Genomic DNA, 24,638 nt, shown 5'->3' on the forward strand with positions numbered 1-24,638 from the left:
TTCCCACCTCATTAATTATGCAGCCACAGGAACCACGCCGTCTCGCTGGAGAGCGGCCTCTGAATCTCCCGCCACACCATTACCTCACCGTTTCCTCACTCCGGGTGCCATATCTAAACTGCAGCCACGCTTACATCCCAGGGCTGCTCCAGTGAAGACACGGCCCTAAAAGCCAAGAAGGGTTCAGTGACCTGTCACTGGAATGTCATTTGGAGTCCCGCCGTGATGTCTTCAATTCCACTCTGGACGCAGGAGGTCCAGCAATCTCACCTGCTTGGGAGGCGGTGGCAGAGATGCACAGAAGAGGTTGGCCATCCAGTGCAGAAAGAGGATGAATGAACTCATCCATGCCACCAGGGTATGGCAACCATCTCATCACTCTAAACTCACACACTCACAAGCCCATCACACATTCACTGGCCTCTCACTCACTGTCAGCTCAAGGGACATCACCTCTCACTCTCTCACACACACTTTCACATCACCATCTGGCCTCATCTCCTCTGGAGACTGCCTCCTCAGCCCTCACCATCTTGAGGCCACTTGCACAGATCAACATGTGCCCCCACACACACCTTGGGACACCCCACTTCCCCAGCACAGCCCTCGCCCTGCAGCCTCTACCCATACCTGAGGCCACTTCTCTCCCTTCCCTAAGCAAGCCCTAGCCCTGCAGCATTGAAAAGCCACCCCCGCCTTATGGCTGGTCTGGTAGATAGAGACGTGCCCGTGAAACCTGCTAAAAGTGATGTAGTGCTGTCTGTGAAGCCTGGCGCTGATGACCGCGAGTACTGCCTGAAGCAAGGTAGGCAAACAAACCTCGATGTCCCCGAGTGAAGTGCAGGTCACCAGGGACACATCGCTGATGTACAGTTGTGAAACACGTCGGCGTGAGTGCCTGGATGATCCAGCATGGGGGGGCTGATTCCAGCGAGCAGGGCTTATAATGAGATGCTAAAGTATTGAAATTAGGTTGCCGATGTGCAGCGGCAGTAAACGCGGCCCGCCATTGACAGATGGAACGGCCGATCGCAAACTGGCTTCACAATGGTATGCAACCAATTTTTGGCATTCTCTCCATATTGTCCGCTCATGCCACCAAACACATCCGTCTCCGACCGGGAGCAGAAAATTCCGTCCATAAGCTTTTACTTACAGAAACACACAACACAAACACGCATCTCCAAACCCAACAACTATTTTCTCAGAACAAAAACGGAATTACCTGGAAAAACTCAGCAGGTCTGGCAGCATCGGCGGAGAAGAAGAGTTGACGTTTCGAGTCCTCATGACCCTTCGACAGAACTGATTGAATGTTAGAAGAGGGGTGAAATATATGCTGGTTTAAGGTGGTGGGGGGAGAAGAGAAGTGGGGGGGTGTGACTGTAGGGACAAGAAAGCAGTGATAGGAGCAGATAATCAAAAGATGTCACAGACAATGGAACAAAGAGTTGTTGAATGTGGTGATATTATCTAAACGAATGTGCAGAATGGATGGCAGGACACTCAAGGTACAGCTGTAGTGGGGGTGGGGTGGAAAGTCTAGCAGGGCATACAAGATTTAAAAATAATGGAAATAGGTGGGAAAAAGAAAAATCTATATAATTTATTGGAAAAAACAAAAGGAAGGGGGAAGAAACAGAAAGGGGGTGGGGATGGAGGAGGGAGTTCAAGACCTAAAGTTGTTGAATTCAATAATCAGTCCGGAAGGCTGTAAAGTGCCTAGTCGGAAGATGAAGTGTTGTTCCTCCAGTTTGCGTTGGGCTTCACTGGAACAATGCAGCAAGCCAAGGACTGACATGTGGACAAGAGAGCAGGGTGGAGTGTTAAAATGGCAAGCGACAGGGAGGTTTGGGTCATTCTTGCGGACAGACCGCAGGTGTTCTGCAAAGCGGTCGCCAAGTTTACGTTTGGTCTCTCCAATGTAGAGGAGACCGCATTGGGATCAACGAATGCAGTAGACTAAGTTGGGGGAAATGCAAGTGAAATGTTGCTTCACTTGAAAGGAGTGTTTGGGCCCTTGGACGGTGAGGAGAGAGGAAGTGAAGGGGCAGGTGTTACATCTTTTGCGTGGGCATGGGGTGGTGTCATAGGTGGGGGTTGAGGAGTAGGGGGTGATGGAGGAGTGGAGCAGGGTGTCCCGGAGGGAACGATCCCTACAGAATGCCGCCTGGGGTGGTGAAGGGAAGATGTGTTTGGTGGTGGCATCATGCTGGAGTTGGCGGAAATGGCGGAGGATGATCCTTTGAATGCGGAGGCTGGTGGGGTGATAAGTGAGGACAAGGGGGACCCTATCATGTTTCTGGGAGGGAGGAGAAGGCGTGAGGGCGGATGCGCGGGAGATGGGCCAGACACAGTTGAGGGCCCTGTCAACGACCATGGGGGGATACCTCGGTTAAGAAGGAGGACATGTCAGAGGAACTGTTTTTGAAGGTAGCATCATCGGAACAGATGCGACGGAGGCGAAGGAACTGAGAGAATGGGATGGATTCCTTACAGGAAGTGGGGTGTGAGGAGCTGTAGTCGAGGTAGCTGTGGGAGTTGGTAGACTTGTAATGGATATTGGTGGACAGTCTATCACCAGAGATTGAGACAGAGAGGTCAAGGAAGGGAAGGGAAGTGTCAGAGATGGACCATGTGAAAATGATGGAGGGGTGGAGATTGGAAGCAAAATTAATAAATTTTTTCAAGTCCCGACGAGAGCATGAAGCAGTAATTATCGATGTACCGGGAAAGAGTTGTGGAAGGGGGCCGGAGTAGGACTGGAACAAGGAATGTTCCACATACCCCATAAAGAAACAGGCATAGCTGGGGCCCATGCGGGTACCCATAGCCACACCTTTTATTTGGAGGAAGTGAGAGGAGTTGAAGGAGAAATTGTTCAGTGTGAGAACAAGTTCAGCTAGTCTATTTTCTCAGTCTACTCATATTTAAGGAAGCACAAATGAATCCCCAGTTAATGTCCAGCACGTAAGTAAACTAAACACTCAATTAATATCCAGTTAACAAGAAGGAGATAATTCAGCCAGTTCCACCATTCAATTAGGTCATGGCGGCTCTGAAAATCAGAGCAGTTCTCTGAACAAACTCACTGATTTAGAAGGAGCTTTAACTATTTGGACTGGGCTGGTGAGAACAAAGGCCTCGAAGCAACAGGCCTAAGGAACATCAGTCACTGTCCATCCCCCCTCCCACCACCCCGCCAGACTATCTCTAAATAGGAGACCCACACATCCTGCATAACATTCGAAGCAAATATCATCCAGTGCGTAGTAATTATGCTCTTTTTCAACATCAAATGACACGTGTCACAAATACTTGCGATGAGGTAGCACCTGATTTTTTTTTTTAAAAGTGCAATTTTTGCTCACCATCACCAACTTGTTCTTTACTATGCTACTGTTGACTCAAAGGGAATGTACGTCACCCAGTCAGTTTAGCTAACAACTCACTCTGTTCAGCTGCCTCAGGACCAATTATTTCAGCAAAAACAGACAGGGCCGTTGCAAGCTGCAGACGGCACTTATTGCCCCACCTGCCAGTCCCAACGACCCCACCCCAACCCCACCCTCACCCAGTGCTGATTCTGTTTGCATCCGTCCCAGGTTCATTGTGAGTCACTGATGCCACCTTTACCCATCGCCATGCGAAACCTGCCTTCGATTCCATTGGGCTTGCCAGGCAACGAACCAATTAAAGAGCCGCTCAAGAAATAGACTGCTAAAGTTTCCACAGGTGCTGCCTAAATAAATTACGAGGTTGAATGAGAAGAGATTACACAAGATAGGATTGTATTCCCTGGAAGTTAGCGGTTAAGGGGTGCTTTGATCAAAGTTTTTAAGACCTTAGGGGGAACAGATAAAGTCGATAGACAGAAACTGTTTCCGCTGGCTGGGGAGCCTAAAAATTAGAGCCAGACCTTTCAGAAGGTAAATTAGGAAACACTTCTTCACACAATACAAAAACAGAATTACCTGGAAAAACTCAGCAGGTCTGGCAGCATCGGTGGAGAAGAAAAGAGTTGACGTTTCGAGTCCTCATGTGTCCGAGGGGGAGTCTGAGGGTGCCCGGGGGAGACTGCCAGAATGTTGTGGGCATGTGTCACAGAGTTCCGTTATTTTCTCTGTGCGCTCAGTACCTTTAAGGTGGGGCTGGCTCCCCATCTCTTCAGCATCTGTGACCAGTGATGCTGTGCTCCTGAAGGGCTCAGGCACTGAAGGAGGACAAAGGATCAGGTACATTTAAAGTTTCATGGCTGTGTCTCTATGATATGGCCCTGATCACAGAGCGCAAGCGATCTGCCCTCAGCCAGACAGGACTCAGACATTCTCAGAGGTTATGGGCAGAATCTTCTGTTGGGTGAGTGGGTTGGGGGTGGAGCCTACTCACCGATGCGTAAAATGATGCGGGGATACATTGGACGTGTGTCCTGACATCACCCTGCATCATTTAGGTTTTCAGTTCGTCGGGCGCACAGCCGAATCGGTCTACTAAGGCCATTAAAAAACTAATTAACCTGATTGATGGACCTGCCTGTCCAACCTTAAGGCTGGTGGGCAGGCTGGGAGCCAGGCGGGCTTCAGAGAAAACACAAAACCTCATCCACCGGCGGGATGAGGTTCCATGAGAGTATTTAAATTCTTACAAAATGTTTAAGTGAAAGAAATTGACATGACCCAGCTCATGTGACAGTGGCACATGAGTGGACATGTCTGGCATTTCTCTCCCCTTCTTTATTGAACCTTTTGAACCTGAGCCGATCTCCCTGAGAGACACTTTGCCTCAGGAGGTCTGTGCACAAAACAGAAGACTCCTGGCTGAGGGAATCCCACCCCCCCCCACCTGCACAGGGAGTGCATAGCTTAATTGGCCCATCCACATAAAATGGTGGCATGTCCCCACGCGGGGGCACCGATCGGGAACCCACCCCTCGCGCCCGCTTCTGCACAAGCCCCCCCCCCCGAAGATCCTGCTCTACGTTAAGATTTATGGAGTGTCCTCACTGCATGTTGTCATCATCCTCCTGTAATCAAGTGACTTTTAGGGCCCCCACTGTGTCTCCATGACAGGAGCATTATCACAGAGGGTATGTGCGCTGCCATAAGCCAGACTGGAGTCAAACATTCACAGGTGCAATGTGAGGATCCACAGTGTCTCCTCACTCCATGTCGCCATCATCCTCCACAAATCTAGCAGCTATGAGGGCCTCCCAGGTGTGCCTGCCTTGCCTCGCCAGGGCCTCATCGCCATCGTCGTCGCCTCCAAGGACCTCCTCAATCTCATCCCCATCGACATCCTCCTCAACGGAGGAGACCTCCAGCTCCTCCATCTCCTCCTCTGCCAGCTCCTCTCCCGGTTACAGCACCAGGTTGTAAAGGGTGCAGCAGGCAACGACGATGTGTGACACCCTCTGTGGACTATATTGCAGGGCTCCACCAGACCGGGTCAGTCACTGGAACCTCATTTTCAGTATTCCGATCATCTGCTCCACCAAGGTGTGAGTTGCAGCACGAGCCTCATTATACCGTCGCTCTGCTGCAGTCTGAGACTGCTGCACGGGTGTCATCAGCCACGTCTTCTGTGGGTAGCCCTTGTCGCCGAGGACCAGCCCTGCAGCTTCTCCGGACCCTGGAAGATGTCAGGGATCTGAGACCAACTGAGGATGTAGGCATCATGCACACTCCCTGGAACCCGTGTGTACACCTGCAGGATGCATTTCCAGTGGTCACACACCAGCTGCACATTCAGCAAAAGGAAGTCCTTGTGGCTGACGTAGTCCACCGTGTGCTGCAATGGAGATTTGAGCGTCACATGATTACAGTCGATTGTGGGAAACTTGAGATCTGGGCGAATCCAATCGCTCTTGCATCCTGGCTGCCCTGGTCCCAGGTGCAATGCACAAAGTTGTGTGTCCTCATGAAGATGGTATCCGTGACCTCATGGATCCATTTGTGGGTGGAGGCTTGTGAGATCCCACAAAGGTCACCTGTGGAGCCCTGAAAGGAACTATTGGTGTAGAAATTGAGCGCCACGGTCACTATCACGGTCACTGGCAGTGGATGCCCTCCATGTCCCTGTGGCACCAAATCCTGCAGCAGCTGGCAGATGTGACCGACCAGTTCCCTAGATAGGCGCAGTCTTCAGTGACACTGGTTCTCGGTCATCTGCAGGAATGAAAGGCGGCGTTTATAGACCCTGGGTGTTGCTCAGTGCCGGCCTGTGATGGCTCACTGTGGCTCTTGGGCAGCGTGTGCAGGATCCCCAGCCGCCCCTTCTTTCTGAGGTTGCTGCTCCTGCCACTGCGCAGGCAGGAGCCTCTGTCGCTCTCTCCTCTGTCATCTTCGCACTCTGTAGGCCATCAGGCATACAGCTAGTTCACCAGGCTCCATGATCCTGATGTACTCCTCCTACATGATGAAAGAGAGAGACTCGTGGTTAGCATGGGCGTATTAAGAACCTGTCCTGGTTAAGTGTGATGGCCCCTTAACGCTTCTCGGAGTGTGTTGGCCACCACTTGGATGGCCAGAGTTAAGTGCGCTGCAAGGCTGCCCTGTTAGCTTGAACCATGGGGGAGACTGGTTCAAACCAGATGCTGACATTGCAAGGGGCTGTGAGCACCTCCAGCAGTGACTGCTCCATGGCCAGCTTTAGCGAGGAGATTGTGCAACGCCTGCAGCCGCCTAATTGTTTTGCAGTCCACTAAAATGCTCATGAATTTGCAGTCTGTGCCGGGGTGGGGGCGCAGGGGGATTTCTGGAGCACTTGGTGGCACTTTCATGCCTCTGCGTTGCTTGAGTGGGCAGATAAGCTAGGGCCCGCCTCCAACCATATCAATGTGGCTGCGACTGAACTGCCTCAGCTGCAGAGGAACGCTCACTTTATGTAAGTTTCCCTAATGTGTGGCCACTTCCCTCATGCACCCTACCCCCCACCCCAAATGCTTGTGCGCTACATTCAACAGCAGGGCTGCCCTTGCCCTTCCCCCACCACCAGTCACCTCAGCAGCGGGGCTGCCCTTAACCCCCGACACCGCCGAAGCTTGAAGTCCAACAGGCGACCCTGGCGAGTGCCGCACAACGTTACTGTGCACTCACCTCCGAGCTCCCCTCAAAGTGCAGGTTTCCAAGTGCGCGCCTTTTATATGTTGTTGTGAAGCAATTCGGCGTGCTATCCTGCCGGTGTGGACGGACAATCCAGCCAGGGGTGGACGATTGTGGAGGACTGGCCTGATAATGATACGCTGATGTATTACAGTGAGGGTCCCGACGTCCAATGGCGAGAAACGCGGCCCACCATCGGCAGGCTGAGCGAACTATCATGAACTGGTTTCCCGCCATCGTAAAACCAATGGCGCCATATTGTCCACTCACACCACCGATCACACCCGAAGCCAGCGGGCACGGAAGATTCCACCCTATGCTTCTAACTGTACCTGGCAGGAAGACAAGACTTCCAGGCACAACTTTTTTTGAGGCTATTAGCATCAACTTTTCACCCACTCACAGGTGGCCTTTCCACAGCCAGGCACAGTATGTTGTTTTCACAGAATAGAACGAGGCCATTCAACCCATCATTCCTGTTCTAGCTCTTTAAAAGAGCAATCCAGTCAGTCCCAGACCTCACCCACCACCTCCATCCTTTCCCATGTTTCATGGGGTGTGGGCATGGCTGGCAATCCCAGCATTTGTTTCCCATCCCTAACAGCCCTGGAACTGAGTGACTTACAGAGCCATTTCTTCAGTTCAGAGTCAACCACATTGCTGTAGGTCTGGAGTCAATTGTAGGATAGACCAGGTAAAGCTGGTACATTTTCTTCCCGAAAACAATAAATGATCATCATGTGGTCGCCATTAATGAGACTGGCTTTATATTTCAGATTTATTATTTGAATTTAAATTCCTCCAGCTGCTGTAGTAGGATTTGAACCCACGTCCCCAGAACATTAGCCTGGGTGTCTGGATTACAAGTCCAGTGACATACGAACATACATACAAACATACAAATTAGGCCACTCGGCCCCTCAAGCCTGCTCCGCCATATATAGGATCCTGGCTGTTCCAATCTTAACCTCAAGTCCACATTCCTGCCTCCTCCCAATAACTTTTCACCCCCTTGCTTATCAAGAATCTACCTAAGACATGACTATTACAACACTATCTCCCTAATGCATGGAGACTAACAGATGCTGTGTGCTGGTTTAAAATTTATCTACCAGTGATTCATCAATGCTAAGATCAGCCACTACCCAAACCCCCAGCTCCACAAAATGCAAATCGGACAAGCAGTGAATAATTACAAAGGGAATAAGGACAAGGTCAGGGCCCATATGGCTCGAATAAAGGTCAAAGGCTCTAGATTTCAGGACTCCTAGCCAGAAACTGGTTTAATATAGAAATTAAAACAATCCAAAATCAGAAATATTTGACAATACGTATTAATGTTATTTTGCAAGGGCCATTAATTGCTAAGCATCCATATGTGATCAAACAACAACCAAATCTCTTCATTAGCTCGGAATGAAGCAAGTACAAGTGTTTGCAATCAGCAGCAATTCTGTATTGTTGGCAGTTCTGAGGAAAAAGAATTGGGTCAGCCCCTGAAGATCCAGCTCAAAGTACATAGCGACTGTGAGCAATTACCCATCTTCGAGCACGGCACGATCCTTCTCAATCAGATCTGACCAGTTAAGATGATGAGTCCTCCACCTCCACCTTCACCTCTACCCCTATGTGTAGCTGCCATCCAGGAATATCTCTGCCTTTCAATTATCCCGTGTAATCCACGGGAGGATTGGTGATAGCTCAATGCAGCATCGCTGTCCAACCTTCTCCAAGTCTCACCTTCACATTCATAATTCACTCCCCCACCCTTTGAGACGCTAGATCAGAGCAACAGCTCAAGCTGCAGCAACAACAGAGAGTGAGGGTCCTGGGGTCTAGGCAAACCCACCGGTTGGGCTGCCAGTGTCACCACTGCAGTCTGCTCCACGTGCTAACTAAAGGTCGCAGATTAATTTGGAACTGTAATAGTCACGCAGAAGGCACAAAACCGGGCCTGTGCAATACTTAATATAAAAACAGAAAATGCTGGAAGCATTCAGCAAGTCTGGTACTATCTGTGAAGAGAGAGATTAATAAATGTTTCGGGTCAATGACCTTCCAACAGAACTGGAAAAAGTTAGAGATCTAACAGGTTTTAAAACAAGCACAGAGGGCAGGAAATGAGAGGAGTGGGTGGATAGCAGGGAAAGTCTGCAAAGAGTGGTAGGCAGGAGACAATGAATGACAAAAAGTGCAAGGCCAGACGCCATTGCCCTCTCCATCTATTATCTCTTTACAACTGCATAAGATGTAACACCCAAAAACTAAAACAAGTACCTGTTAGCTCTGCTCAATTTCATTTTTTTTTTCTTTTGTAAGATCTGGGCTTCACTGGCTAGGCCAGCATTTATTGCCCATCCCTAACTGCCCTTGAGAAGGTGGTGATGAGCTGCCTTCTTAGATCATTGCAGTCCATCTGGTGTAGGTACACCCACAATGCTGTTAGGGAGGGAGTTCAGGATTTTGACCTGGTGACAGGATGGTGGCTTGGAGGGGAACTTGCAGGTGGAGGTTTGTCTGCTGCCCTTGTCCTTCTAGATGCTCAAAGTCACAGATTTGGAAGGTGCTTGTGAGTTGCTGCGGTGTATATAGGACACATTGCTGCCACTGCACATTGGTGGTGGAGGGAGTGAATGTTTAAGGCGGTGGATGGGGTGCCAATCAAGCAACCTGCTCTGTCCTAGATGGTGTCGAGCTTCTTGAGTGTTGTGGGAGCTGCACTCATCCAGGCAAGTGGGGTGTATTCCATCACACTTCTGACTTGCACCTTGTAGATGATGAACAGGAGGTGAGTTACTTGACACAGAATTCCAGACTCTGACCTGCTCTTGTAGCCACAGTGTTTATATGACTGATCCAGCTCAGTTTCTGGTCAATGGTAACCCCCCCCCCAGGATGTTGATAGTGGAGGATTCAGCAATGGTAATGCCATTGAATGTCAAGGGGAGATGGTTGAATTATTTTTTGTAAGAGATGGTCATTGTCTGGCACTTGTGTGGCACGAGTGTTACTGATAGCAATACTGATTGAAAGCACACCACTCAGCATAGGTTTCAACCTGTTAAATTGTTTTTTTCAAAGGTCTGTTAACTCAACTAGCATAAATTCAGTGGCTAGTGGAGCAATTGGCCCAGGCACCTCATCAGTGGTACTTCTCGGACAGATATAAGAATTAAGAACTTCAGAAGTAGGAGCTGGAGTAGGCCATTCAGTCCATCAGACTTACTCCACCATTCAATAAAATCATGACTGATCTACCTCAATTCCACCTTACCACACCATTCCCATATCTCTTCACTCTTTCAGTATCCAAAAATCTGTCAATCTCTGCCTTGACTATATTCAACAACTGAGCATCTCCACCTGGCCTCATCTCCTCTGGAGACTGCCTCCTCATCCCGTCCATGTCTCCACTCAGCACACACGCACCCCTGGCATCCCTTCTCCTTTGGCCTGGCATGTGCCTTGCTCACACTCTCTCCATCGGTTTTTATGCAGAACAAGATTGTGCACAATCAATGGGAGAGGTCCCAGACCGGGGTCAGAGTGCCGGACATCAAGGTCCTCGCTCCGTTCGAGAGTTGAGCATTGGAACTGGGCAGAGAGGATGTCCACCATTCCTGCAATGACGGTGAGATCAGCGGCAAACACCAATGTGAGGATCCTGCACCACACGGTCCCTCTCTCAGTGCTGCTGTGAGCCCACTGTCCTGTGTTCCACACAACTACCGAGCACTAATAATCTCCACTTTCTGTCCTCGGCACATCTGCCAAGTCACCCTCAGGCAACCATGACCCTGACCCCAGCATCGAGAGGACCTCGGGTGAGGATCTTGAGGACAGCATCGTTGAAGACCCATCATGGCGCTCACTCACATCCTCCACCAGCGCTGTGACTCACACCCCAGTGGGACCTAGATTTAGAGCAGCCTCGGGATCACAATCTGGCGAGCACACCACACAATCAGTTCCATAGCAGGCTGAGGCAGGGACATCCGGGGTCATCGACACACGGAAGACTGCTGGAGGCAAGGAAACTGATGAGTCTGAGTCAGATGATGAGTCTCTGGAACATCAGGAAGGGATGATTGGTACACTCCTCAGATCGCAAGGGACCATGGAGGAGTCCGTCCGCTTTCACCCTGAGGTGATAGCACCGGCATGCCGATGCACCAAGGTCAACACTAGCAGGATGGCAGCTGTCATGGAGACCTTGGTCCAGGACATCGGTCCTGCTCTGCTGCGCAGGCTGAACTCCATCGTTGACGCCATAGTTGGCCTCCAACAGCGTCAACGTGAGACTGGTGCAGGGCAGCTTAATCTAATCCAACTTCCCCTTCTCCTCAAGAAGTTATCCAGGGGCTGTCAGCACCCATAGGGAGAAGGACCAGCAGCTCGGCACCCTGGGGCCACCCACCCAGGTGACTCTGGGAATGTCCGGTAGATCCAAATCCCCTCTTCCTGTGACCCCAGCAGCTCCGGCTCCACAGGTTAGGAAGGTTAAGAAGATGTAGCTGCACAGACTGGGCATGGGTGTTAATCACTTGTACAGAATGTTCATTATTGTAAATAAACCCTCAAGAATGTCTCCTTGCCTATGGCTCCCTGTTATGATGATGTGAAACCTTGGTTCCTGCACAAGATAAAGGCAGGTGTCTGAGTCCAGGACCTCTTCCCTGTGCAGTGTGTAACCTTCAGAGCAAAGTGATGGTCCGGCTTCCCACTCACTGGACACATCAGTGATGCCTGCACCTCGACGGTGCTTGTCATAGCTACCAGAGTGTCCGTGGGCAGGTGTCACAGAGTTCCGTCATTCTCTCTGGGTGCTCTCAGCACCTTTGAGGTGGGGCTGGCCCCCCATCTCTTCAGCACTTGTGACCGGTGCTCCTGAAGGGCTCAGGTGCTGAAGGCTGACAAAGGATCAGGTGCACTTAAAGTTTCACGGCTGCGTATCCATGACATGATCCTGATCACAGAGCACAAGCGATCTGCCCTCAGCCAGACAGGAGTCAGACATTCTCAGAGGCTATGCGAAGACCTATAGAGTGTCCTCACTGCATGTTGTCATCAACCTCCTGGAATCTAGTGACTATTAGGGTCTCCGCTGCGTCTCCATAACATGAGCCTGAGCACTGAGGGTATGTGCGCTGCCACCAGCCACACAGGAGTCAAACATTCACAGGTGCAAGGTGAGGATGTCAGAACTGTCCTCACTGCATCTTGTCATCATCCTCCACGATTTTGCAGCTATGAGGGCCTCCCGAGCACAATTGCTCCGTCTGGCCAGTGCAATGGCCACGACACCAGAATCCTCGCCTTCGAGGGCCTCATCTTTGTCATCCCCTTCGACGTCCTCCTCATCGGAGGAGAAGTGCGGCTCCTCCATCTCCTCCTCAGCCAGCTCTTCCTCCCAAGTTGTGGAGCACACAGCAAGCGACGATGATGCACGACACCCTCTGGGGACTGCATTTCATTGGCTCCACCAGACCTGTCGAGGCTCTGGAAGCTCATTATCAAAATGCCTATCGTTTGTTTCACCAAAGTCTGGGTCACTGTCCATGAGCCTTGTTACACCGTTACTCTGCTGCAGTCTGAGGCTGCTGCATGGGCATCATCAGCCATGTCCTCTGTGGGTAGCCTCTGTCCCCTCTGTACAGCCTCTCTGGACCTTGGAAGATGTCAGGGATCTGAGACCTGATGAAGGATGTAGGAGCCGTGGACAGTCCCTGGGAATTGTGTAGAGACCTGTAGGATGGTCACACACCAGCTGAACATTCAGTGAGTGGAAGCCCTTGCGGTTGATGTAGTTGACTGTTTGTTGCCATGGAGATCTGAGCACCAGTGAGTGCAATTGCTGGCAGCCTGCACCTAATGAAAACCAGAGATCTCTGCAAATACCAGTGCTCCTGCTTCCTGGCTTTCCTGATCCCGGGCGAAATGCACAAAGTTCTGTGCCTGCACAAAGATGGCGTCCATGACCCCTTGGATACACTTGTGTCTGGAGGCTTGCGAGATCCCACATAGGTCACCTGTGGAGCCCCAGAAGGAGTCACTGGCGTAAAAATTGAGTCCCGTGGTCACTTTCATGGCCACTGACAGTGGATGCCCTCCATGTCCCCATGGCGCCAAATCCTGCAGCAGGTGGCATATGTGACCAACCAGTTCCCTAGACATGCGCAGTCTTCGACAACACAGGCTCTCAGTCATCTGCAGGAATGATAGGCGCTGTCTATAGACCCTGGGCACCTACGAGCAACGGCTCACTGTGGATCTTCAGCTGCATAAGCAGCAGGCCCCTGCTGCCTCCTCTTGTGGGAGGTGCTCCTCCCTTTGCTGAGCCAGGCGCCCCCATCGCTCTCTTCTTCTTCTCTGCTCCCTGTAAGCCATGAGGTATAACGCTAAATCACCATGCTCCATGGTCCTGATGTTCTCCTCCTGCAGGATCAAAGAGAGAGACGCGTTGGTTAGCACGGCTGTACTAAGAAGGTCTCTTGGTTAAGTCTGAAGGCCCCTTCACGTTTGCAGGAGAGTGCTGGCCACCATTTGGATGACCAGTGTGTAGTGCCCTTCATCTCTGTCCAAAACCCCGCCCACCTCTGCCCTACTCCATTTGACTGACTGGTGGCAACTTCGGCCACTGGACTTCATGCTGTGCCCACAGCTCAGGCACAGGCATTCTCCTAACCCACACTGCAAGGCTGCACTGTTAGCTTGAACCATGAGGAATGCTGGTCCAAACCTTAATAAAGAGGCTGTGAGCGTCTCCACCAGTGACTGGACCAGGGTCACCTTTCACAAGGGGATTCTACAACTTGCCCAGTCAGCCATTTGTTCTGCTGTCCCCTAAAATGTACATTAATTTGCAGTCTGAGCCTGAGGTGTGAAAGGTTCTGGAGCATTTTGTGGCACTTTCATGCTTTTATGTTGCTTGAGTGGCAGAAAAGCTTCAGAGGCCCCATTCCAAGCGCGTCAATGGAGCTGCTGCTGAACAGTCTCAATTGTGGAAGAATGCTCTCTTTTGACAAGCTTTTCCAAGTGTCTGGGCACTTCCCTCACCCCCTCTCCCCCCAAGCACCACCCCCCAGCATGTGCTTTTGTACTTCCTTCAGTCTGTGCTGCCTTGCACACCCCCCCACACCTCCCAGCCTCATCCACACTGGGACCCTTGACCCTTGAAGGCCTTCTGGAAAAAAAGTGACTTGCCTGAGCCACCCATAGAACCATAGAAAAGTTACACCATAGAATGAGGCCATTCAGCCCATCGTGTCTGTGCTGGCCGAAAAATAAAAAAAATTTAAAAAACTAGCTGCCCATTTTAACCCTACCTTCCAGCGCCTGGTCTGTGGCCTTGCAAGTTACAAAACTCCAGGTGCAGATCCAGGTACCTTCTAAATGAGTTGAGGGTTTCTGCCTCCACCACCAAACCAGGCAGTGAATTCCAGACACCCACCACCCTCTGGGTGAAGTTTTTCCTCATGTCCCCTCTAATCCTTCTACCAATCGCCTTAAATCTCTCCTCTGAATGCGCAGCACCTCTCCTTTGATGTCCTACGGGCAATGCTCCTGAGCGCCAGGCAAAGTTGTGTGCTCCGAGTTCCCCTCGAAGTTCAGTTCACCAGGTGCACACCTTTTAAAGGCAGTCATGAAGCACGCCATTCCAAAGTCACGCCAATGTGGGCGGTAAATTTGACGTGGGGAGATGATTCCGGCGAGCAGGGCTTATAATAAGATGCTAAAGCATTGACGTTAGGTTCCCGATGTACGGCAGCAGGAATCGCGGCCAATGGCTGAGCGGACGATTTCAAACTGGCTTCACGACGGTGTGAAACCGGTTTTTGACCTTCTCACTATATTGTCCGCCCACACCCGCCATGACGCCCGTCGCCAATGGGATCAGATGATTCCTCCCTCAGAGTTTAAGAAATGTTAATGTTTTATTGAGACTGCCTCTCGTTCTTTAAAATTCTAGGGAATAAAGGCCTAGTTTCCTCAATTTTTTCTTATTGGACAATCCCCCCCATCCCTAGAAGCATCTGTTTCACTTCCTCCAAGGAATGTATAGCCTTACTTCAGTCATGTGACCAAAACTGTACTCATTATTGTGTAATTGCCGGATGTGAGAAGATTCTCACTTCTCCAACAGTGATACCCTGATGGGAAGAGCAGAAATTAAGCGACCAAAAATTGGATAAGTATTTGAAGAGGAGAAATTTGCAGGGCTATGGGTAAGGGTCTGGGGAGTGGCACTAATCTTTCAAGGACCCAGCACAGGCACGATAGGTTGAATGGCCTTCTTCCATGCTGCACAATTCTTTGTAATCCAAAAATTTATTCAAAGTTTAAGACATGGATGAAGTGGTTCACATGGCTTATACGCCAAAGGACTACAAAGAATTGTGCAGCATGGAAGAAGGCCATTCAACCTATCGTGCCTGTGCTGGAGCCTTGAAAGATTAGTGCCACTCCCCAGACCCTTACCCATAGCCCTGCAAATTTCTCCCCTTCACATACTTATCCAATTCTCTTTTGTAAGTTACTACTGAATCTGCCTCCACAGGTGGAGCATTCTAGATCATAATAACACACTGCATTAAAAAAAAAAATCACCACCACATCTCACAGCTCTTTCTTATGCCTGCTATCTTGAAACGTTGCTTACGAGCATCTGAGCCAATAGTTCATAATGAAGATCTGGTCTGAAAATAAGCAACTGACTCATCCACTGAATTGCACAGGCGGTAGGTATTATAAAGTATTGTATCACACACAAGAGGTTATTTATTTCCCTGGAGCTAGTGTTGAAAGTAGACATCAGTTCTACACAAATGAGCATTCTAATACTGACAATTAATGTTCACTAATGGCCTACTTCACAATAATCCTCCTGGACATCAGGACAGTATGAAGCACCCACCTCCTTGATTTTCGACTTTCACCGGGAAGGAAGATTTGAGCAAATCCAGGGAAAGGCGCATCCCCAATTGACTGGGCCTGTCCTTCAGTTCCTGGGCCCTAAACTCTGAACTTCCCTCCCTAAACCTCTCCGGTGTTCTCCACCTTTCTCTCCTCCTTTAAGGTGTTCCTTAAAAGCTTCCTCTTTTACCGAGCTGTTCGTCACTCATCCTAACATCTCCTTATGTGGCTCGGTGTCAATATGTTTTTTTTTAACATGTGAGGCGCCTTGGGGCATTTTACTACATTAAAGATGCTACATAAATGCAGTTTGTTGTTGAGAAGACAAAACAACTGAATTAAAGGATGACACTGACAAACGTCCATCAGCCAGTAAAGCTGAAATGGTCAGGATAGAGTTGACTTCTTTTGAGCAAGGAGTGTGAAGACAATATAGAAACTTATTCTGAGGCACTGGAAAAGATGCAAAACAGATTCAAAAGGATGGTACCGGAACTGACAGGATAAGGAATGGCTGAACAGGCTGGGGATCCTTTCCCTTAAAGGGAGAAGACTAAGGGGTGGCCTAATAGAGATCTTAAATTATGAAAGGGTTTGATAGTGTTAACTTGGAGAAGATGCTGACAATTGAGGGGGTGATCAAAACCAGGGTTCATAAATAAGTCACTAGTGAATCCAATAGAAACTCAGGAGAAAATTCTTTACCCAGTGAGTGGTGAGAATTTGGAACTCAATACCACATGGTGTAGTTAAGGTGAATCGCATAGATGTGTTTAAAGGAGAAGTTCGATAAACACAGGAGGCAGAAAGGAATAGAACCAAATGCTGATAGACAGAGATGAAGAAGGATGGGAGGAAGCTCTGGTGGAGGATAAATACCAACATAGAATGGTTGAGCTGAATGGTCTGTTTCTGTCTTGTATATTCTATATAATTCTCTAAAAATGGTTAACAGAGTAAAGATCCTACAAAATATACAGATATCTAAATAACAGAGCATGACAGAATGAACTGTGTGAGGTGCTTCAGTCTGGTATAGCAACATATCAGTGGAAGAACCATGGGTGGAGAAAGGAATCCATGGTGGAAAAATATAGATCCCAGAAATCACATGGTAAAGTCAGCATTTCTAGATGCCATTAACCCTAGGCTCAATGACTCATAAGAACATAAGAAATAAGAGTAGAAATAGGTCATTCAGCCTCTCAAGCTTGTTCTGCCGTTCAACAAGATCACGGCTGATCTATCTGAGCTATGTTTCCACCCAATCCCCATATCCCTTGATTCTCTGAGTGTCCAAAAATCTTTCAACTCCGTCTTGAACAATTGAACATCCACAGCTGTCTGGGGTAGAACATTCCAGATTCAGAAACCTTTGAGTGAAGAGTTTTCTCCTCATCTCAGCCCTAAGTGACCAATCCCCTTACTCTAAGACTATGACCTTTGTTCTAAGCTCTCCAGCCGGGGGAAACAGTGTTTCAGCATCTTCCCTGTTAAAACCTCAAAGAATTTAATATGTTTCAATAAGATCACATCTCATTTTTCTCAATTCTAGAGTGTATAGGTCCAATCTACTCAATCTCTCCTCATAGGATAGCCCTCTTATCCCAAGCCTATTGATGCTCCATTGCACTATATCCCTCCTTAAGTAAGGAAACCAAAACTATATACAACAGACCCAGTTGGGTTTCTGGTGAGTCAGCAATATTAGGGTTAAAGTGAGGGCAGTTTTTAGGGTTCTCTTGTTCCTTGCGGCTCTTCTATGTTTGCATTTCTCAAGCATATAATTGGATTACTGAAAGGGGATAAAACTGCAAAGATGATAGATAGGGTCCTGCTAACACAGGCTCGAATAATTCCTGAAAGCACTCCTTTGTTGCTAATCTACTTCGACCATTGATTTCTACATTTAGTACATTGCTGAAAATTGAGGCAATTGTGAAACAACAATTAAGTGGTTCATTATGGCAAGGACAAACGGTTTCATGAAAAAGATTTACACATCAGCTGTTAGATAGCACTTAGATGTCCCTGAGCAGTGGATGGTGCTGTAATGATTATCCACATTGAAAAGGACCTGTTTTCCCAATTTTCAGAGAACAAAACATTGGCGTGAACGCAACCAACCATTCTCCTCCTGCCAGATGTAATGCCAGCTCGCAGCCCATGAAAGATTAATCTGAATTCACGTTATTTGGATTCATTCTTGAGGCGTACAGATGGGTTCCCCAGGGTCCGGTGCTAGGGCCACTGCTTTTCTTGAGAAAGACTAACGCTGTGAAGAAAATGGCTGTTGCGTTATCTTATGCAACACTGGGTACATTTCGAGCTGTTCTGTGCCTGCGATACTTCGTAGCACTTTTCCCTTTGAGCTGGAAAATGGCATTATGTACATTCAGATATTCCTTTTTAATTATCAACAACAACTTGCATTTATATAGCACCTTTAATCTTAATAAAACAAACCTGTCGCACTTTGCAGGAGTGGCTGGCGCCAAGCCACATATGGAAACATTAGGACAGGTCACCAAAAGCTTGGTCAAAGAGCACCTTCCTCCCCACATGAGGAAAGAGTGGAAGAGAGATTCAAGGAGGGAATTCCAGAGCTTAGGGCCTAAAGGATTGAAAGCACAGGCGCCAATAAGGTGGGTCAGTTAAAATCAGGGGTCCACTGTAAGGGTTTTTTTGGGGTGCAACCTCATTCTGGAAGTTTTTACTGGTTTCTTGAGAGTGTAATATTATTCCTCTCACAGCTAAAGGAATTGGGGAACTAGGAGTTGCTGGCAGATAATGAATAATGTAGAGCCCATCAAAATACTCTTACTGATTATTCTAAGAATAATTTCAGATTTGGACTGCTAAGTGCATCGTAAAAATGATTGCAAAATAATTACAGAGAATGTCACCACTATTACCCAAGGGAGACCATTTTTTGGAATCTCAGTTCCAGTGACATTTAGATAATCCTAGTAAATCCGAATGACGGCTGGGATGAGGTAATGCAACATCTCAAACTGTCCTTTAGATCTGCGGCTACAGGACACACTGTCACAACTCACTTTTGTTGGTAGCCAAGTGCACTATAACCACATTGTAAAAACAAAAATATAATAAACAATATCTAGTGATGTTTTATGATGTCGGCATCTTTTCCAAAATTCTACACAGTTTGAAATCAATTCCATTTTATTGCTGCTGCTTTTGCGGGATGTACAAGCGTCTCGTCTGGCCTGTGCCCAGCTCAAGAAGGTTCATCCATTAATATTCCCAGGGTGGTGGGGCCTTTTTAAGGAACTGTTGCATGAGGAATCCTAGCAAAAGATTTCAAACAGGAATTTTCTTCCTAAAATTACATTTTAGTTCCCAGCGCTCCACTCGACGAACTTTGCCAAACAAAAATACAATATTGATGGGCAGGAAAGGTCCATCAAGCCTGCTCCCCACATCGGGCAGAATTTTACTCTCATTGGGCGGGCACGCACCCGACCCAAACAAGCGTAAAATGACACGCGATGATGTCGGGAGAGCGTCCCACCAGTGCGATATTTCGCTTGGTGGGCACGCGCGGTAGTCAGAGCCACACCAGCCATTACTTAATTGGCCTATTAAGGCCCTTAAGGACCCAATTGACTCGAATTTTTCACTGCCCGTCCAGCTGTCCAGTTGGCGGGCGGGCAAAAAGGCCAAGCGGACTTTGCACTTTTAGCCAAACCTCATCCATGGGTGGGATGGGATTTCGACCAGCGATTGAAAAAAAAATTTGGAACCTTTAATACTCGTATTTAACATGTCCCTGCTCATGTGACAGTTACATGAGGGGACATGTGTTCATTATTTTTAATATCTTTGTGCTTATTGTTAAAAATCTTCAGCTCCCTGAAGCAGCTCTTTGCCCCAGGGAGCTTCAGCTGCGCCCACCCCCACGTGCACACTTCCGCTCTCGCGCTTCTCCTCCTGTCTACCCACCCAGGTAGCACTGCAGCGCGCATTTCACGCTGGCTGGCCTTTACTTGGCCAGTCGCCATGAAATCTATGTCAGGGCCCAATCACTGGCGGCAGTCAGCTTAGCGTCCGCTCCCAGGCTGGCAAGCCGTGCCTGCCCAACGAGGGCAGAATACTGCCCATCATGTTGGATGGAGCATCATAACTAGACACCTTCCTCCCTACCACTCCTCCCCCACTACCCTTCCCCAAAACTACGCAGTCACTTGGGACAGGCAAAAAGCTTGGGAGGTACGCAAAGCTAGTAAAGATAGAGAGATAGAGAAAGGGAAAGAGAGATAGACAGAGGGAAAGAGAGAGAGATGGAGAGAGGGAGGGGTGGACGGATGCTTAAAATGAACAATTAATCATTTGGCCTATAAATCTCAACTTTAACATCATCAGCAATGAAGAGGTCAAACAGCTGAGCAGAGGCTCAGCACCTCCTGATCCACAGGAGGCGAGATCGAATGGTGGGTTTCCGCAGGCTGCTCATTGACATATCCAAGCCTGACTTTAATTTGTCCTCTGGCTGAGGGTCATGCTGAGAAGGTGACGGTGAGCCTTTGTCTCAAACCACCGCAGTCCTTGTGGCCAAGGTGCTGCCACGATGGGTTTGGTCGGGAGCAGCAGGCTGTTGGTCTGGACACAGTGATGGAACTTTGGGTGATATGTATCCAAGTCTGGGCGATGGCTGTGACCAAGAAGAGAACCAGCAGATGCTGGTGTTACCACTATGCCTGCATTTGCCAATAGAGAAAGACACAGATACAGACCAACAGGCTTTCTATCAGGCCTAGGCAGAAGTAGAGACTCTACTGAAATTAACAAAATCATCTTGATCTTTGATCTTAACATGGTCGAGGACAATAAAAGCAACTGAATGGCTTTATCTTGAAAACCTAATATGTCCATCATGTATTCAAGTCCGTGCTGTTCGCTAAGCAAAAGCAAATGTGCTAATGGCACACTCATTTTGTTCAGTTCACCTTTTCAATCACAGAATCACAAAAGAATGGCAGAGGAATGAATGGGATAATGATGACAGATACTCACTGCTGCTGAATGACTAGATTCCAGGCTGTTGTACTCTGGTCTTGTATCCCATGGAGTGTAAGAGATGGCCAATTGGATAAAATTGTGTATTATCCATTTCAAAGATCCTTGGTGATCAGAATCCACAAAAGAATATCAAGTGCTGGCCATCGGGATACACTTGCACAGTTCGCTCAACCAGATGTAAATATCCAAAATAATAACACATGGTCAGCATATATTTTTGTAAGATATCTGTACTTATTGGGTCAACTTCAGGATCCCAGATTAATGTCAACATTAATAAAACTGTTTTTCTCTTCATTCAGGTTGGAACTAGGGTCCACAATATACAAGATAACCACTGAAACATCCAGTAGGGAATTCAGGATCAGCTTCTTTACCCAGAGAATGGTTAGAATATGGAACTCACTACCACGAGGAGGAGCTGAGGCGAATAGCATCGATGTATTTAAGGGGAAAGTAGATAAACACATGAGGGAGAAAGAAATTGAAGGATATAGTGATAGGGTGAGATGAAGCAGGTTGGGAGGAGGCTAGTGTGGCAGATAAACAGGAGCATGGCCTGTTGGGCAGAATGGTCTGTTTCCATGTTGTAAATTCTATGTAATCAATATAACTATTGGTCAATGTCCTTTTGGATACAGTCAATAGCAGACTGATCGTATCATTGCCCCCCTCCTCTCTGAAAAGAGAGCACATCAGGGTGGGATATGAAGGGTGATTCCAGAATCCAATGCTCCCAATGATAGTGTCTGTTCTGGAAAATTGTGATATTCTGTCTGCTAATTTTGATATGTTAATTTAAAAATGGGATATAGGGGGATTCCTGCAGAACAAGTACCTTACTGTCAGCTGCACACTCCAGTTTCACGTGTGGGTTAGGCTCACTGATGTCTAACAGTGTCCCCAACTCTCACTTATGCCTCCAAGCAGCTGGTAATGCACATCAGAGGACATAACCTGGTACCTCGTCTCGGTTGACGAGCTAAACTAAATGGGAGGGTATCATCGGCTACATCTGGGGTAGAATTTTGCCCTTGTTGGGCAGGCTTGGGAGGGGTGAGCGGGAGCAGTCGGGAAGCTGACCGCTGCCCGCGATTGGGGCCGGACCGCGATTTCACACTGGGGGGGCCAATTAAGGCCCACCAGCATGAAACCCGAGCGGCAGTGCTCAGCGTTGCCTGTGCAAGCAGGTGAGGAGGGTGAGTGGGGCAAGCACGATCTTGTGTCACTCTGTCACATGAGTAGGGGCACCTTATTAATGAAATTTGAAATGAAATGTTATAAATGAAATTTTTAAAAATTTATTTCATTTTTATTTGATGTTGGAAACCTCATCCCCCCCATGGATGAGGTTTCCAAAAAAATGCAAAGGCCACATGGCCTTTTCGCCTGCCCGCCAACCGTAAGGTTGGACAGGCAGCAAAAAAATTTAAATTAATTGATACTTTAATGCCCTTATTAGGCCTTTGAATTGCCGATTCCCGCGTGCACCTGCCGACCGAACGATCGCGCGACCGCTCGTTGATGTCGGGATGTTCACCCGACATCATCACGCGTCATTTCACGCTCAAGCGGGTCGGGTGCGTGCCCGCCTGCCAAGGTAAACATTGTGCCCCTGGTGTAGATAGCGGTATGTCACCCCTCTATGTGCATAAAGTCCGGAATGATGGAAGAGGTAGATGATCTTAAGCAAGGGGACACCCTCAAGATGTGTGACAGATCCAGGGCACTCTCCTGATGAAGTAGACTTGTAACCAGCCACCTCAGACAAGATTGGGACCTTAGTGAGTATTATCCTATAGTTGGCAATGAAACTTGGCCGCAAAAATGCTGTTGCTTTCAGTGGCAGTGACATTGCATCCAACATTCAACAAGATTAAGGTGTCTGAAGAAGAGGACTTAAATACCCCGCCGTGCGTAGTCCCTGTGAGGTGCTTTTCCTCAATCACCAGACTGTTGGATCACTCCTCTGGTTCCAAACAACTAGCAACCCTTGGTATCTCACCCGTTCCCCTGGGGATGCATCAGAAAAATTCAACTGTGAGTGCATCACAGTCAAGCTGAGTCAATGTCTTCACCTGACATCCTTGCACACACACAAAATTCCAGCGCCGGTCACTAGACAGAAATCCTGGACAGAAATCCTGGCTGATTTCCCACCACCCTCCATAGCGCCAAGGCACTGATGTTAATCACAGCATCCTAAACAAAGTTTTACTCAGACTGGCTCTTCCTAAAATTCAATTTTTCCTTTTTTGAAGTCACCTTTTCCATGGTCCCAAAATTCCTGGGAGCCTCACTCTGTCTGCTTATACTAATAGTCATTGCCAGGAATTGCTCACCATAAACTGATCAAGAACCATCATTTTTTTCTATATCTTTGGATGTGGTCATCGCTGGCTAGGCAGCATTTATTGTTCAATCACATTCAGTCATCCAGGTAATCACATTATACAATGATAATGGAGTTGTTGATTATGCACAGTAATCAATCTCTATCAATTAGTCTATTCAAGGCCCAGACACAATCTAAGGAAGCCTCCTGTAGTGGAAAAGCTTTGGGAACCATTGGTCCAAAGTCACTCATTCCTCCCAAGAATGCTCCACTCACCAGAGGTCAGGTCTCAGATTACTCACATTACTGTATCTTAAATTGTTCTTCTCTTCTTTGATTGAAATCTACTAATGTACATTGGAACAAATCAATCCTGTCTGCTTCCATTGTCTCCACAGAGAGCCTGTTTCATAGATTGACCACTCACTCGGTGAAAGATTGGTTTTGAATTTGCTACCCCTTCAAACGCAGGCTATGACCTCTAGTTATACTCTTTGGGACCAGATGAAACCGCGCATTATGGTCTACATTGTCTAGTCTCGTTCCAAATATCAGGCACTAACATACTCGGGCAGACCTCTGGCATTTGTACGGGTACATTCAATGGCATTTGATGGAAACTGTGGCAGGTTAATCTCATTCGCCATGCCAGTCCAACATGGCACAGGAACCCCACAAAGAATTGCTATATAAATGCAAGTTGTTGTTTAATTGCACTGTGAATCTTATGTGTCCACCTGAGAGGGCAGACGAGACCTCGTTTGAATGTCTCCTCTGAAACACAATTTCAAAAGAAAGCTTTAGTCATTTAGTATTTTCTTAAAGTCCTTTTTCACTTTATGCAAATACAGCCTCTTTCTGGTGCTTTTTCATCGACATTATTTACACTAGAATTTCCTTCTATGCTGTTAATGTTCATCACCTATTAGAACATTTTGTACCAGATACACAGTGGCAAGAGGTGAGTTAGCCCTGACATCTTGGGCAAATGTTTCTCATCATGCTTCTCTCCAAATTGGACAGTTTGTTTGTGGAGAGATGTTCCTTTTAAATATATTACAAGTACTTTGAAAGAATCCATACTCAGTTCCTGCATTGATGTTGTTCTGTCGATTCGTCAATAACTCCATTATCATTGTTATCTCTCCATTCCTCCAATTCTGGCCTCTTGCCCAACCCCCACTTCCTTCTCTCCACCATTAGTGGTCGTGCCTTCAGCTGCCTGGGCCTAAAGCTCTGGAATTCCT

The sequence above is a fragment of the Carcharodon carcharias genome, chromosome 15 (assembly GCF_017639515.1).
Source record: "Carcharodon carcharias isolate sCarCar2 chromosome 15, sCarCar2.pri, whole genome shotgun sequence".
In the NCBI taxonomy this organism is placed as follows: Eukaryota; Metazoa; Chordata; class Chondrichthyes; order Lamniformes; family Lamnidae; genus Carcharodon; species Carcharodon carcharias.